Raw genomic sequence first — 15,358 nt, 5'->3', positions numbered from 1 at the left:
ATATATATATATATATATATATATATATATATATATATATATATATATATATATATATATATATATATTATAATTAATTTAACTGCTCTACTCATTTGGCGCTTATAACTTCTGAAATATGACGTTTTATCAAACGATGAATATGTCATTAGAACGAGAATATTTTTATCTACATTTGGACCTAAGTTTCATTAAAAACGGAGTAAGTTCAAATATAATGTATTTTTATAATTTAATTACTAAACGGTTCCTATGTTCATCTAAAATACCTCATATTTCCATCGGTCAACTTACCCATGATGTATCCTTTTAATAACATAAGTTTTTATATATTCTATTTTCATAAATAAAAATTTTGGGAATTTTACATCCTCCCCACCTTGTTTTAAATCTCGTCCTCGAGATTCACTGAAATGTGGAGGAATACCTTTAGTTTGTCACTGATCCTAGTTCCTAAGTATATTTTGGTCTTTGTTTTGAATTCTACTTTACTTTGACCAGAACTATCTTTTATGTTTTGAGACTCTAATCCTCTCAAGAGTTGTTAATGAAAGTAAAAGTATAATCATTAGCGTAAGTTTTTAGATGTTTTGTGTCTTAGCAAAAATTTTAGTTAAAGGTTTCCTAATGCGTCAATAGTCTAAGGTAACGCAAGGGGAATTCTTTATACTTTTGAGAGTGTCTCAATTTAAAGGATTCCCGTCGTTCATCTTGTCACACGAGTTACGAGACGGATGATCAAACGAAACAGTGTTTGATATCGAAATTATAGACGTATACGAGAGATTCCTAATAAATAAATCTAAAATGATTTATCCCTAATTGTCAATCATTATACATGTGTGTCAACCACTTTCCTTGGATGACCCAAAGATCTCACAAGTAAGTTTGAGAGGTTTGGATTTTACCGATCACATTACCATATCTCTTTCAAATTTGCAGTTTGAAAATATGGAGAAGAATAAAATTTTGATTGTCCGAGATTACGCCAAAAAAAAGATAAAGATCCATGTGAACAAAATTTTTTTTGAAAAGTCAAATGGTGGGGTCCAATAGAAAAATTCATGGTGACAAATTCATGGCATCTCAAGATAAGTTGAAAATTCAAAGGGAAGACTCTACTGAAAATAACATAAGTCATTTTCCAATTTCACATTTTATTTCTAGTGGGCCATATGGAAAAGGAGACGGGTTGATTAGTGGGAATGTTTCAAAAATTAGTGGGCGTAATCCTTCAAGTTATAATTGTAGTCCGTTTAGTCGGGCTCCAAAGATTAAAAGGTTACAAGAGACAGATCCATCAAAGCCCGAAAATATAGCGATTGCAAAAGCAAATGGCATGTGAGCTCATTCTGGGCGGGTCAAATTAAATGTGGACAAATCACGACAGGATGTTCCGCTCGATCCGGGTGGGTTTGGTTCTGAGACAAAACTCGAGAACGAGTTTTTTTCAAAGAAGGGGAGTGTGATGCAAAGATATCTACGAATATTATTTTAATATTTATTTGAATTTTAATTTCCATATTTATCTCTTTGACAGTTAGCATAAATAGGGGTTTTAGGGTTTATTGTTAGGGAGTTTTTTAATTGAATTTTATTGAAAAGGACATTGTTCTTGGAACCTTGGTTCATATTATCGTCGTTGATTATCAATAGTTTTCTTGAGCCATTTGATTGCATCCGAAACTGCATCACTACTACACACTTTAAAGATGGATGATGGAGGAATGTGGTGGATGATGGTGTTGTAGTGGTGGTGGAATGGTGGTAGGTGTGAGAGAAGTGGTTTGCCAAGGGATGAGTTGCAAGTGAACCAAACACCTCCTTTTATAGCTGCAAACAAACCCTTCACACGACCCCATGTCCTTTCTTCTCTGTCTTAATATAATGATCTGTGTCAGTCCGTATGCACACACGACCCCATGTGTCAGAGGGCACGACCCCGTGGTCTGTACTTGCTGTACTTTGAGAGATTCTGCATATCTGGCAGTTGACCATGGCCCCGTGTCCATGGGACACGGCCCCCTGTCTCTTGTCTGCTTTGTTTGTCTTGCTTTGCATGGGCTCTGGAGTAGGCTACTGATGTGTGAAAAGTGTATATATTAATTTCGAAACAAGTTTTAAAATGGAATTGCTACTAAACCACACACAATTGGCAAGTGTACCAGTCGCAGTGTACTGTAGATGACAAGACCGGATATCAATCCATAGACACTACGGGCGAAATTTCGATACTCAACCTCTATAAGAAAACCTAGCTAATTTTAATTGGGAATTTTGTGAATCTCTAATAACCTAATTGATTTATAAAGCAGTAAATGGGAATTTCACACAGACAGCTCAAGACAGCAAACGGAATGCAACAAGCAAGCGAACTCGAAAAATAGGATCTAGGAACAAAGATGGTGAGAAGGAACTACCTAGGTGTCGAATCCCTAGACTCATACAATGCTACCGTGACTAGGGACAATGACTGAATACCCTAATCTACCTGATAAACCTTCTGCTGGAGATGATAAACCGTGCAAGAAAGTGGGCAAAATGCAAAGTGCTAAGATGGGCCGGCTTGATCTATCGATACCAAGTCCCACAAATATCAAATATATGACAACTAAGGTGTCACAATCCTCAATTCGTGAAGCAGAAGAAACCTCGAAGATTGAAATCCTAGGAAACCCTTGATGTGAAGAAATAAACGGATCCGAGCTATCGGTCACCCAATCTACCCAACAACGACTAGCTAATAACCTAGCAAACCTAATTCTCTTATCGAATCACTAGGTAAGGATGCACGTGTCAATTAGTTGATTTTAATTATTGATTAACTTGAATTATCTCTAATGTCAAGATCTAAACTGACAATCTAAGTTTCCCGATTCAAATTGGTTTCTAAGTCTAGGTGATATTTCTATATGCCTAAACCACTAAGTTCAACAATCAATAATCAACACAATAATTTTAACCTGCAATATCAAGATCAACTTCAAAGCAACTTCATGTAAATCACATCAAATAGTCAATAACCGAGTTAAAGTAACATCACAAGGTCTAGATCATCTCAAGCTAAGTAGTTTAGCTACTCATAATATTCAAGAACGAAACAAAATTAATCGGTTTAAAAACTAAATTCATAGTGAAAACAATAAAATCAAACCAGAAAGAAAGCGATGTTAGGATGCGTATCCGTTAAACCCAAACACTCTAGTCGAACAACCGTAGCCTGCTAGCTTCTTTTCTTTTCCTCCTTGCGTCCAACAGTATGCTTCTTTTTTTATTTTTTCAATTATGTCGTCTGCCTTTCTTGATGATATACGAATTATATATGGTATCAAAAAATCATTCTTTTCAATAAGTGGGCCATTAAGCTTGCGCATCACAAAAGGGCCCAAAGCCTCACTTAGAACCGACCCAACATGACAAAAATATAGCAGTCAAGTCAACACCTGAAGCAGTTTACGAGAATCCGGCTTTTTTTTTTTTTTTTTTTTTTTAATCTTGTCGCACAGTAGCATAGCCTTCTGGTGATATAAATTTGCCATGTCGATGTAGCCAATCTTTTTATTAATTGGGCTCTCTTCTTCCATCAAAGTATAACCCAACAAACTCATATAATTCGGCCCATTCTAAACTCCAATAAAATCCATATTTACACAATTGTATAACCTTTTTTTTTGCGATGGATTTTAAAAAAGATGAAAAACAATTAGTTAATGACCATTTATATCAATTTAAGCTTCAAGATTCGGTGTCACTTTCAATTCTCATTTGTGACTATGTCATGACATCAGTTCTCATTTCTTTCAACTTTACCGAACAAAAATAAACGTGGAATTGATCTGTAATAATTTCAACTATACGTTATTGGCTATTGCCAGTCTCATTTTTGAATATTTCTCATGCCAGTCCCACCTTTCACCTATTTTTCTTCCATCGATCCTCAGTTAAAAAAACTTAACGGAGTTCCGTTAAGTTTTTTTTTTTTTTTTTTTTTTTTTTTTTTTTTTTTTTCGAATTACAAACTGACGTATTAGGGCTTTTGATCAGAACGAGGATACGAGTCAATTGATGTAAAACTTACCTCGAAGCGGTGCTCCAAACGACTTGATCTTTAGTAATTAGAAGTTTAAACACCCGAATTGAAGCACCGTTTTCATCGCTTTGAACACAATTTCAAGGTAAGTTTTAGATCATTCGACTCATATCCTCGTTCTGATCAAAGGCCCTAAAACGTCAGCTTATAATTCAGAAAAAAACTTAACTCCGTTAAGTTTTTTTTAACTAAGGACCGGTGGAGGAAAAATAAGTGAAAGGTGGGACTGCCATGAGGAATATTCAAAGGTGGGACTAGCAATGGCCAATGACGTCTAGTTGGGATTATTACAGGTCAATTCCCCAAAATAAATTAATTAATAAACAATTATCGCCATTTACGTATTGTGAAATTGTTTTTACTCGTTTTAGCTTATTTTCTCTTTAAACGTTTAAACTTCCAATGTGAACCAGGAGTGAGTAAAATCTAATAAAAACAACCCTAATCTACTCAAAAGTATAGGGAAAATTTATATAAAAATATGTATAATTTAGAGCATATCATGCACGACCCTATGCCTTGGTGGCACGACCCCGTGCTTGTCTTCTAATTTGTTGTTTTGATTTTGGGGTGAAACTTAGAGGGTAGGCATGGTGTGTCAACTCCTCTTTCTTGTATTTATGTTGGTTTTTGTCGTTAATTTGTTACTTTTGTACATTTAAGCTCTTTTAATCTCGAAAATCAAAAGTATACAAAGAAACTAACCTTTTCCAATATTAGTACATAAAAGGGTTGATTTTATGCCTTGTTTGATATAATTTTTATATAGCATTTTGCGCATATCTTATTCCAAAACCACTGTTTGAATTAAAAGTCAAACAGAGCCATTGTTCTCCATCCAAAACTCTGTTGAACCCAATAAAGGTTTTAAACAGAAGATTTTCAAAACTTTGTTGATCAAGAGTCAAACAGATGTTTCAAAACACTGATCAAGTTATTCAAAAGTCTGTTGAGTTCAATAGAGGTTTCAAACAGATATTTTGAAAAACAGATCTTTGGTATATTTATCAGTGGGTTTCCTATGTAGGACCCACTTATACTTATGTGAAACTCATATATTTTGTTTTGTGCCAGCTGATGTTCATTAAATGAGACATCAGAATGTGTGAAATAAATATATATGGATACTATTAAGGTACAAAAGGTATGATATTCTATTTTACTAACCTATCAAAACAAGTTTGATTAGTTTTGTACATATAGCTAATGTAATAGAATACGAACATGGATCTTATTGTATTTGTTTATCGGAAGAGACACTAGGAGTCTTATATGAATACAATACATAATTGCCCGACATAAAGAGTTGCATATAACTAGGTCAAGCGTCAAATCATTTAATAGAAAGGATAACTCTATCAAGAGTTACACTTACACATTATAGGTCAAGTGTCAAATCATGACTACAAATGATATATTTATCAAGAGTTGTACACCAGGAGTCTTCTATGAGAAGAAAACGTTAAGCAACTTCACAGAACATCGAAAGTTGTTACTTAAAGGATATAAATGAGGGGGAGTTTACATATATTTGTATATTTTTTCCCTTAGCTAAGTTTTATCTTATTTGGTTTTTTCTTAGTAAGGATTTTGATGAGTCAACATAACAGATCCAAAAGTATTAGGAAACATTATATACACTGCACTTTTTTTTCTTTGACTAAGTTTTGTCTCATTAGCCCATTAGGTTTTTTAGAAAAGGTTTTAATGAGTCAGCACGACAATATTAGTTTATTTATCGGTCCTGGACCACCAATTTAACATTATTCTGATGTATGTTGTTAGTAGTGTATACTTAGCGGTAATATGTCTAAGGGAGAGTGTTATATATAATCTTTATTATAGACATTGTTACACCATTATGTGAGTCGGTTTCATATAATATGTATATGTATATATGTGATGCATATATTAGATGAATATTTTCATTATAAAATAAGAGTTTTTCCTTTTCTCTTTCACATCATTTCTTTCTGTTCTCTTATGTACAATGGATATTATTATTGAACTTATTCTATTTTATTGCTTAGAAAGGCGCCACAGGTCACATTAGTTAGGGGGGAGGGGAGGTGTTACCCTAACACCCGTGGAGAATAGGGAGACATGACGTTATCCACTTTTTAACTAAACCAAATCAATCAATCATATTTTTTTTGGTTTTTTATAATTTTTAGTTAAACCATAATATGATAGTTAAAGAGTAAGTTGATTAAAACTCATTTTTTACGTGACAAGACGTTATGCACTTTTTAACTAAACCATAACTTGTCTTAAGTAATTTATATTGTTTTTGCTACCTAGTTACATTCTTTAAACGTCAAGTAAGAAAGCACCTTGATGGTATTATCTTGTCTGGTCTTATCCAATCCTAAAGACAACATGCCGACCCTAACCACTTGTAAAAAATCCAAACCTCTCTTTTTCTTTTAACATAATAATTTAGCTGCCGGTCGTTATACATCTCATTCTTCTTCCTTTGTCCACGTAAATACCAGCATTTGGCATATTCCATACTTGCTTTTGTCTGAGAGATCAAGCGTGCATTTGGCAATTATCCTTACCTTATAAATGATCAACAAAATCCACAAATCTAAAAAATCTTTTGCCATGTGAGTGGTTCCAAGAAGCATTAGTTGACTCAGTGACTCTACGCACAAGAATCATGTTAGCGAGGCCCATGGATCACTGTGAAAGTTCATGACTTTATCAAATATCTACAAATTAACATATTAACTTAACATAATATATATACTACTGGGTTATAGACCCGCGTATCACAAGGTTAAATAAAAATAATATCTTACGTAAACTCGTATAACACACGAGATTATACCCTAGTAACTTAGATGATAATAATTACAAATAAATAATACAGTAATAACAATAGCAATAACAATTTTTCTTATCAGTTGTTAAGGTTTGCATTTTTTGCCATTTTGATTCAGCCCGTTAACTTTGTCAAAAAAAATTAGTTAAATGAGGGGCACTTTTGTCTTTTTTAACTTATTTAATGTATTGTTTTATTAAATCCAAATAAAACTTATCCTATTAATTTATATCATCGATTAAATGTGAACTTAAGAAGCTATGTAAATATCTTCTACAATAATGCGATTTAACTTAATAACTGTTGATATTTAATTACAAAACTAAATTAAAAGATAATCCAAACTATATAGAATATAATTTAAATTTTAAATAATATACCATAATCCACCACTTGTGGCTGAGTGGTAGAGAGACTTGGGTTCTCTAATAGTGTAGATCACAATATCAATCCGGATCACAGTGGTTGATTGTTTTAGTCCAAAACACCTATTGATTAGGTGTTTGTACCATGAAAAAGTTAAGAAGAATCAAGAATGAAGATGAAGCTAGTGGTATGATGAATACAACAAGTGTTGTATTGAATCCAAACAATGAGATAAACAATATAGTACCTTGGAAATCTGATTAAGCACAATGAGTAGAGATTGAAATGTAAACAACACTAATATTCATCAAGTGTGGCCAAAAGCTTGGCTAGGGCAACAATACAAGGCATTATATAGGATCTGACTTGCCAGCATAATTATAATTATGCTGGTATCTTAACTACACTAGGTCAGATTTGCCACTATCATATAATTACAAAATAAGTCCCTAGACTTCAAATAAGCTACAAACTATAACAAAACTAATCCAGTGCAAGTATCAACGATCTCAAAAGCTCCAACAATATCCCCCCTAGATTGTTGCATACTTGTTTTTAATTCTTCAGTAGTTGCTTCTGGATTGTCTGTAGCTTTCTGTTCTTGCTCATGAGGGACTTCCGTACTCACTGTTGCTTGTGTTGTTGCTTGAACTTCGGTCGTTGTTGTTGCAGGAGTTCTTCGGTTAAAACAGCTTCACTAGTTGATGGTGGATCCTCCATAATGGCCTCTTATGTGGATGAGTCCGGAGGTTGTGATGTTGCTTGAGGAGTTGGGGTGGACTCTTTTGTCGTTGAAGAAGATTTTTCTTTCTTTCTCTCATGCTTTTTCTTCTTCCTTTCTTCCTTCTTCTTTGCATCTGCATCCTTTCTTTTCTCGATCTTGTCAAAAATGTCGAGCATGTCTCGTTTTCTCTTCCAGGTCCTTTCCACTGCCCTCTGAAACAGCATGGCCTCTTCTAGATTGGCGTTTCCAGCTCCAACATTTATTCGATTTGCATTCAGCACCGTTAAATCAGAGAGTCCGAACATGAAGACATCCATTGGATCCAATATTTTAATATCTTCATTTTCGTTCGATTGGATCACCGCTTCACCAGTATGGCTATCATAGAACCACTTCTTGAAGTTGTTCAGACAGATCGGGACTTCATCTGGGAGCTTAATTCTAGTGACAACTTTTGCAGGGTTGATAACCCACGTCACTTTGCCTTTGCCAGTAATAGGATCTTTTGTTGTCTTGGATACTCTCCTTCGGGGATGTTGCGGCTTGAATACCTCAAAGCCTCTGTTGCATTCTTTCGCAATTATACGCTCAAAGTCCCCCCCAAGACTGCTATCATCTAGATTCAACATATCTAGTCGGCCAAGTTCTCGTATATCCCACCTGGGAAGAGAAAACAGATCATACCCTGTTCTGAAGTACCGAATCACACCACCTCTTCGCTTAACCACAAACATCCCTTTAAAATTACTATACATCCAACTAATGATTTTATCAGTAGCCTCTGTCTTTTCAACAGTGACTACCTGATAAAAATCAGGAAGTTTTTCTCTTTCCCTTCTAAACCATTCAGGGTGATGTGGGGTGAATGTTTCTCCATCTTCTTGTTAGTAAATAACTTCCTCTTCCAATCCCGAATCAATAAATCTTGAAGGCATTTCATATCTGTCAATTTCTTCTTCGTCACTATCATCTCCTTCAGTGACTTTTTTTGTTGACTCAAGACGTCTTTTCTTCGCCTCAGCTTCTTTCTTCTTTCTGTTTGTTTCTTCTTCTTTGAATGCCTCAAAGTCGAAGATTTATGCAAATGAGAACATGGGCTCTATCTCAATTTTGGCACAAATTTGCTTCAACATTCTGTACAGCTTCTCTATTCCATGTTGCTGAAACCTTATGTACTTTGATTGTTCAGAGACGTAAGCATGCATTTCTTTGTTTTTCTTTCTTTGATCTTTCAGCTTTTCTCTTAGGATGTTTGTATCATTTACTTGGTTCTTGAGGAGGCAGATTTCTTTAGCTGGAATTGCACCGATCTCTTTGACGAGTTTATCATACAGATCTTGAAATGGACGAATTCTTTATGGTGGTACAGGAGGTTTTGAGATCCTTGTGGGTTTTACTTGAGGAAAACTAGAAGGTCCTTCATCGGTCTTCTTTTTCTTTGGTGGTGTTGATTTGCTTGCAAAAGTTTCTTCTGGGTCGATTAATAATGTATCAACAAAATCTTCCAATCTTTGTTCTTCTTCTGTCACAACAACAGGTCTTTCGGATTCCAACATTTCTCGTCTTGCAAGCTTCTTTTCTCTCTTTTGTTTCTCTTCCATTGCATGAATTTCCCGCATATCTTGAATGTGCCGATGATGTTCTTCTGAGTCTGCGGCTTTGAAGCTTGCTCCCATAAGCCCTTCAGGATTTTCTGATGATTTCTTCTTCTTTGGAGGTTCTTCATCAACCGCCTGCTTTCCTTTTCTTTTTCTTTTCAGCTGTTCTTCTTCTTCTTCTTCTTCTTCTTCTACAACCTCTTACTCAACTTGCACGATTCTTTGTTGTTTTGCTTGAACTGCTTCTCTGTACTTTTTATAAGCTCCTTTAACCAACGAGAGTCTTTCTGCAGTATACATCCAGTCGTGTAACATCACCCATTCGTTTGTTTTGATTTCTGTATACTGTCGACTGGTGGGAACATGAAAGGTGTAGAGGCCTCTATCATGCGGCAGCTTGGAATATTGATCGTCGATTAACATTTGAATGACTCTGGGATACATTGCCCAAGTATGTCCTCTTGTATTCTTGAGCATGTAGTTGAAGATTAGTCCAGAGAGGTTGAACTTTTGGTTCAAACATAAGTTCAACATCGCTCCCGACCATTCCAGATTCAGGCCGTCATATCCACCTTTACGATGAGCTATGCTCATAGCAATGACATGTACGATAAACCTCCAATCCCTCGTAAGTCCATTTCTTTTGATCTCCTTCTTTTGACTAAAATCTCCCACGTATCCCATACCACGAAAGCCATCAAGAATATCGTCCTTGTTCAAGCTAATCGGATCCTGTGCATTATCTCCCAGCTTCAAAACAGTGCGAATCCTTTCTTCAGTTACAATTACTTCTTTGTTACGAACAGTTGCAGATATCCTTTTGATTTTGTTAACAGTTTCAGGTTTCGCTGTTTGCCAGAATTCTTGAATGTGGATTCGATAAATAGGAACTTCCGTTTGGACCACGTAGCTTATCCTGCTTGATTGTATCCATCTTGCCACGTCTTCGAAATCCTTTGGTGCTTGCTCAAGTTTGATATGCTGATTATGCTTTAGAGTCTTATCCCACTCAATGTTTTTCACCATCTTGCTTCTGACACAACAAACGAGCCAAGGTAGAATTTTTACGACACTAAGATATAATATTTACATCAAGGTATAAGAATGTATATAGTTTGATAATATTTACAAATATTTAAGTTAAAAAGAATGATAATTTGATTTTTATTTTAAAAGGATATTTACAAAACTTAAAAAAAAGAAGACAAAATCGCTGAAAAATCCAACAGTTATCTTCGCTGATGATCATTTTCGAGACCAAGTAATTTCGCCGGCGACATTATCGAATCACTGATGTTTTCGTCGGCAACGAAGATGTGGTCCAGATTAAATTCGCTGATGATTTTCGGCGAAGGTAGATTCTGTTCTCGAAACGATCGAGCAGCGAAGACAATCGTCTAGCCGTCTTACCGGCGAAATAAATTATTTCACCGGTTGCTTGAACTCGCGTTTGAGATTTTTGACATTCCTTGATCCGCTCTAACTTCGCCAGGTTCATCGCTATATTCATCATTAATTCCGCTGCCCCCAAACTTTTCTTCATAAACCCTCTTAAAACCCTAACAGATTTCACATTTTGTTCAACTCTGATCATAAACATTTCAAATATGTTCAGAAATCATGAAACATCAGTGATGCTGGTTATACATGTTCTCAAAAACATCCTAAAAACCTCTGATTCATGATATTAAGTCTTGAATTTAAAAACCAAACATAAGGAATCAATCAAGGAACCATTAATCAAAGACGTGCACCAATGAACATACAGAAGTTGTAATCGTTGATTAACTCATGGATTACCTAAACATCTTGAACAGGAATGAATCTTGTGAGATGTTTTGAATCTTAAGAGATGATTCTGTGATGTTATCCGTAGATTAAAGAGAGAGATAATGAAGAGGTTTTGAAAAATGGTCGGTTATAAGGTTTTTATAGGCGGTTTAGGATTACCAGCGAAAATGATAAATTCGCTGGAATCTTAATTCCGCCGCCACGATATGTTCACAACCTATTTTCAAAATCAAGTTTAAATACGCTCGTGAATTTCAAACTTTCTCGAAAAACGTGCCCATTTTTTGTTTAAAATAATAGAAATTATGAAATATTCACAAAGTAGAGAAAATTTGGGCCATTTTGACTCCGAACTTTATTTTTTCAACTCTGGGAGGTTCCATTTTTGCTGATTTTCTTGTTTCTTTTGACGCTTGTCGACTTACCTGCAGAAGATCATATTGATAACACTTGTCAAATCCTTATTTATTATTATTAGCGAATCAGGGCACAAGAAAAATTGCCAGTATGTTTGTCCGCTTAAATCCATGCATCCTTTTTTCAACATGCCTTCGGAGAGAGCGTTTATCATGTTTTTGGTAATATTGACAAGACTTCTATGGCCCCCACACAAGAGTCCCACATCAGGACATACCCTCGCGATCAAGGTATGCATAAAGGTTCCTTATAACAGGTGAGTATATTGGATTCATTCGTTTTGCTTTTCAACGATAGAGTTGGAGATCAGGTCAGTACTTTCGTACAGCAGAGATCCCAAAAACTACCGAGGGCGGAGACAGATACCATATTTGGTATGATTTGTGCATTTTTGCGCATTTGAATGACTTTCTATGAAAGCTTCTTCAATTTAGGGATTTGGCCATTTTTGGGCTCTTTTCTTTGAAAAGATATCATAGCGTCTAGGTCAGCATGTATCTGGATGCAGCAGAAGAACAACTATGATATCCTCGAATGAAAACCAATATAAAGACCAGAAATCTCAGACTTTGGCAATCTATCAACGCAAGATTTAAGACCATTAAGCCATATGCCGCAACGTGTTACCCACAATGATGCGTAATGCCTGAGAAAAGCTAGAATCCTTGTGTAGATGTTATGTTTTGCCCCCTAAAAGCAGTTTACTTGTTGGTGTTGCTGAATCTACCGGCACATCGTTGCTTGGTACCCCGATTTCTTTTGTTTTCTGTTTTTCAAGAAATGACAAAGTGTTAGCAATTTTCTATCATTTCTTCTAACAGGAGTCAGACACAAGCATCTAATTTCGATTTTCTGGAATATCCCCCCTAAAATCTTTATTTTCGAAAGTCCATTGCCCGAAGATGAAATTTTAACGTTCAGAAAATCTTTTTGGGGGGCAACGTTTTACGATACTTGTTTTACTTTTAACAAACGTTATATATATATATATATGTATATATATATATATATATATATATATATATATATAGGCTAATTATAAGGAGAAAACCCACTCCAGTTGACTAAACCCTGAAAACCCACATGTGTGGCTAAAATTCAGCCACATCACATATGCATAAAGATAAAGAGAGGGGTATTTACGTCAATTTACCCATAGCCTGAAAATGTAACAGGTACCTTTATGAGAATGCTGACAATTTTTTTACATATTCTCTCTCTAGAATTTAAAATGGCTACACTTATAAAAAAAACTTCTCTACCTCATTCCAGATCTAAGATCAGAAACAAAACTCTCATTTCCAAGTTCTAACTCTCTACTCCATCTCTCTACCAACAACATCGCCTCCTCCTTCCACCACCACCATCACCGCCGTAACCTACTTCCACCACCACCACCACCACCGCCGTAAACTCTCATCCCCACAGCCGGATCCGGATCCAGATCGGAAATAATCAGAATTAAACATCACTCTTCCTCTATCTTTCCACCATCTCCCATCTCTCTCTCTTCGGGAACCAGATCTGCAATGGTGGTTGCAGATTTGGTGGAAGGTTAGGGTTTGTTCGAAATAAAATTTTGGGGTTTTCATGTACAAAAGAGGATAGCTCAAATTGACGGTTGAAGATTGATGAAGGATGGTGGCAGGTGGGGTTGATGGCGGATATTGATGGCAGTCGTTGTTGTTGAAGGAAGGTGGCAGGTGGGTTGATGTTGGCGGTTGTTGATGAAGGATGGTCGCAGGTGGGTGGTGATTATTGAAGGTTGATGAAGGATGGTGGCAAGTGATGGTCCGGTGGTAGTGGTGGTTGTTAGGAGCTACGGTGGTGGAGGGTCTAGCTGAAAACATGAATAATCAAAGCCAAAGCCAATTTCAGGTGCTCGATTTGATATTGAAGCCTTTTTTAAGCTTATTTAATTCACGTGCTCGATTTGATTCATTTTTTAGGCTGCATTTTTAGTCTGCATTTTTGTTGTTTTTATGGATCTGCAATTTTTTTTGTTCAAGAAGATAAAGGTTTTTAAGTTCTTTTTTTATGGATCTGCAAATCCGATGTTGAAGATGATGTTTTTGTTCGAACCAGGCAAAGATCCAGTAAAATTACACATCCTTTTTTACGTTTTTTGAGGATGTTGAAGGGTTTTGTTCGAATTTTTTGTTCAAGAAGGTGAATATGTATGTTTTTAAGCTTTTTTTTGCAAATCTGCAATTTTTTTACTCTGCATTTTTGTTGTTTTTTGTGGATCTATAACTTCTTTTTATTTTTTGTTCAAGAAGATGAATGGTTTAGTAGTGTAACATTTCTAATATGTTTTGTTAGTTACATATTTAAAAATTCTAAAAAAACATAAATAGTTACATTTTATCGTGTTACATAAATAATGCACGTTACTGAAAATAAAGTGTGTTGTGTTTCTGGCATAAATTGATAATTAAAAAATGCATGTTACATTTTTTCGTGTAACATAAATAATGCATGTTACTGAAAATAAAGTGTGTTGTACACCTTTTTAGACTGTTGTTTTTATTATTGATTACATCATTTTTTGTGTAAAATTTGTTTTAGATCTTGTTTAAGAAGGTGAATAAGTATGTTTTTTTCAGCTTTGTTTGGAAATCTACACTTTGAAGATGATGTTTCAGATGTTGAAGATGATGTTTCAGATGTTGAAGATGATTCAAAAGATGTTTGATGTTGAACATAGTTACGAAATGTAACAATCAAAGAAAAAATGCCTGTTACAATTTTTTTTTTGTGTTAGAAATGTAACAATTAATCAAAGCAAAAATGCCTGAGATTTATGTAGACTTTTACTGTGTTGAATATGAGAATTTTATATGTTATGGATTTTTTTGGTTTTGTTTTTACCATGTTACATTTTATTTTTGCCTCAGATTTTTGTACATTTTTGCTGTATCCGTGTTACATTTTTTTTTCACTGAGATTTTTGTACATTTTTGCTCTATGTGTGTTTGATCAGTGCTTTTGTTGATGGTTGCTTGAATATCTTTTTTAATGGGTGATAGAACTTTAATCATCAGAGAGAGAAAACATAAAATAATGAAAGAAAAGTACTTTAATCAAGAGAGAGAGAGAGAGAGAAAACATAAATTAATGGGTGACGGTACTTTACTACACTTTCTTTGTTCCAATATTACCCTTCATTACATTAAATACATTAAAAAATTGAGACAAAGTACACAAAAGCAATTGATGGGGCAAAAGTTAATCCTAGCCATCCATCAACTTTGATCAATGGTGATTAATGGGTTTTCAGGGTTTAGTCAACTAGAGTGGGTTTTCGATTTATCCTTGCCCTATATATATATATGGACAGAGGATAGAGTATTCACAAACGATTTTGGACAACAAAATTCATTTCCACTCAAGGAAATTAACCATTTCCAACCAGGTTACCAACTGGTTGAAACGTGTTTTATCAAAGGCTTTCGTGAATATGTCGGCCCGTTGCTGTGTTGTATCCACTGGCACCACTTGAATGTATCCTTTCTCGTAAGCATCTCGAATTGCGTGAATACGAA

The sequence above is a fragment of the Helianthus annuus genome, chromosome 7, assembly GCF_002127325.2.
Source record: "Helianthus annuus cultivar XRQ/B chromosome 7, HanXRQr2.0-SUNRISE, whole genome shotgun sequence".
Lineage (NCBI taxonomy): Eukaryota > Viridiplantae > Streptophyta > Magnoliopsida > Asterales > Asteraceae > Helianthus > Helianthus annuus.
Note: the sequence above shows the minus strand (reverse complement) of the source record.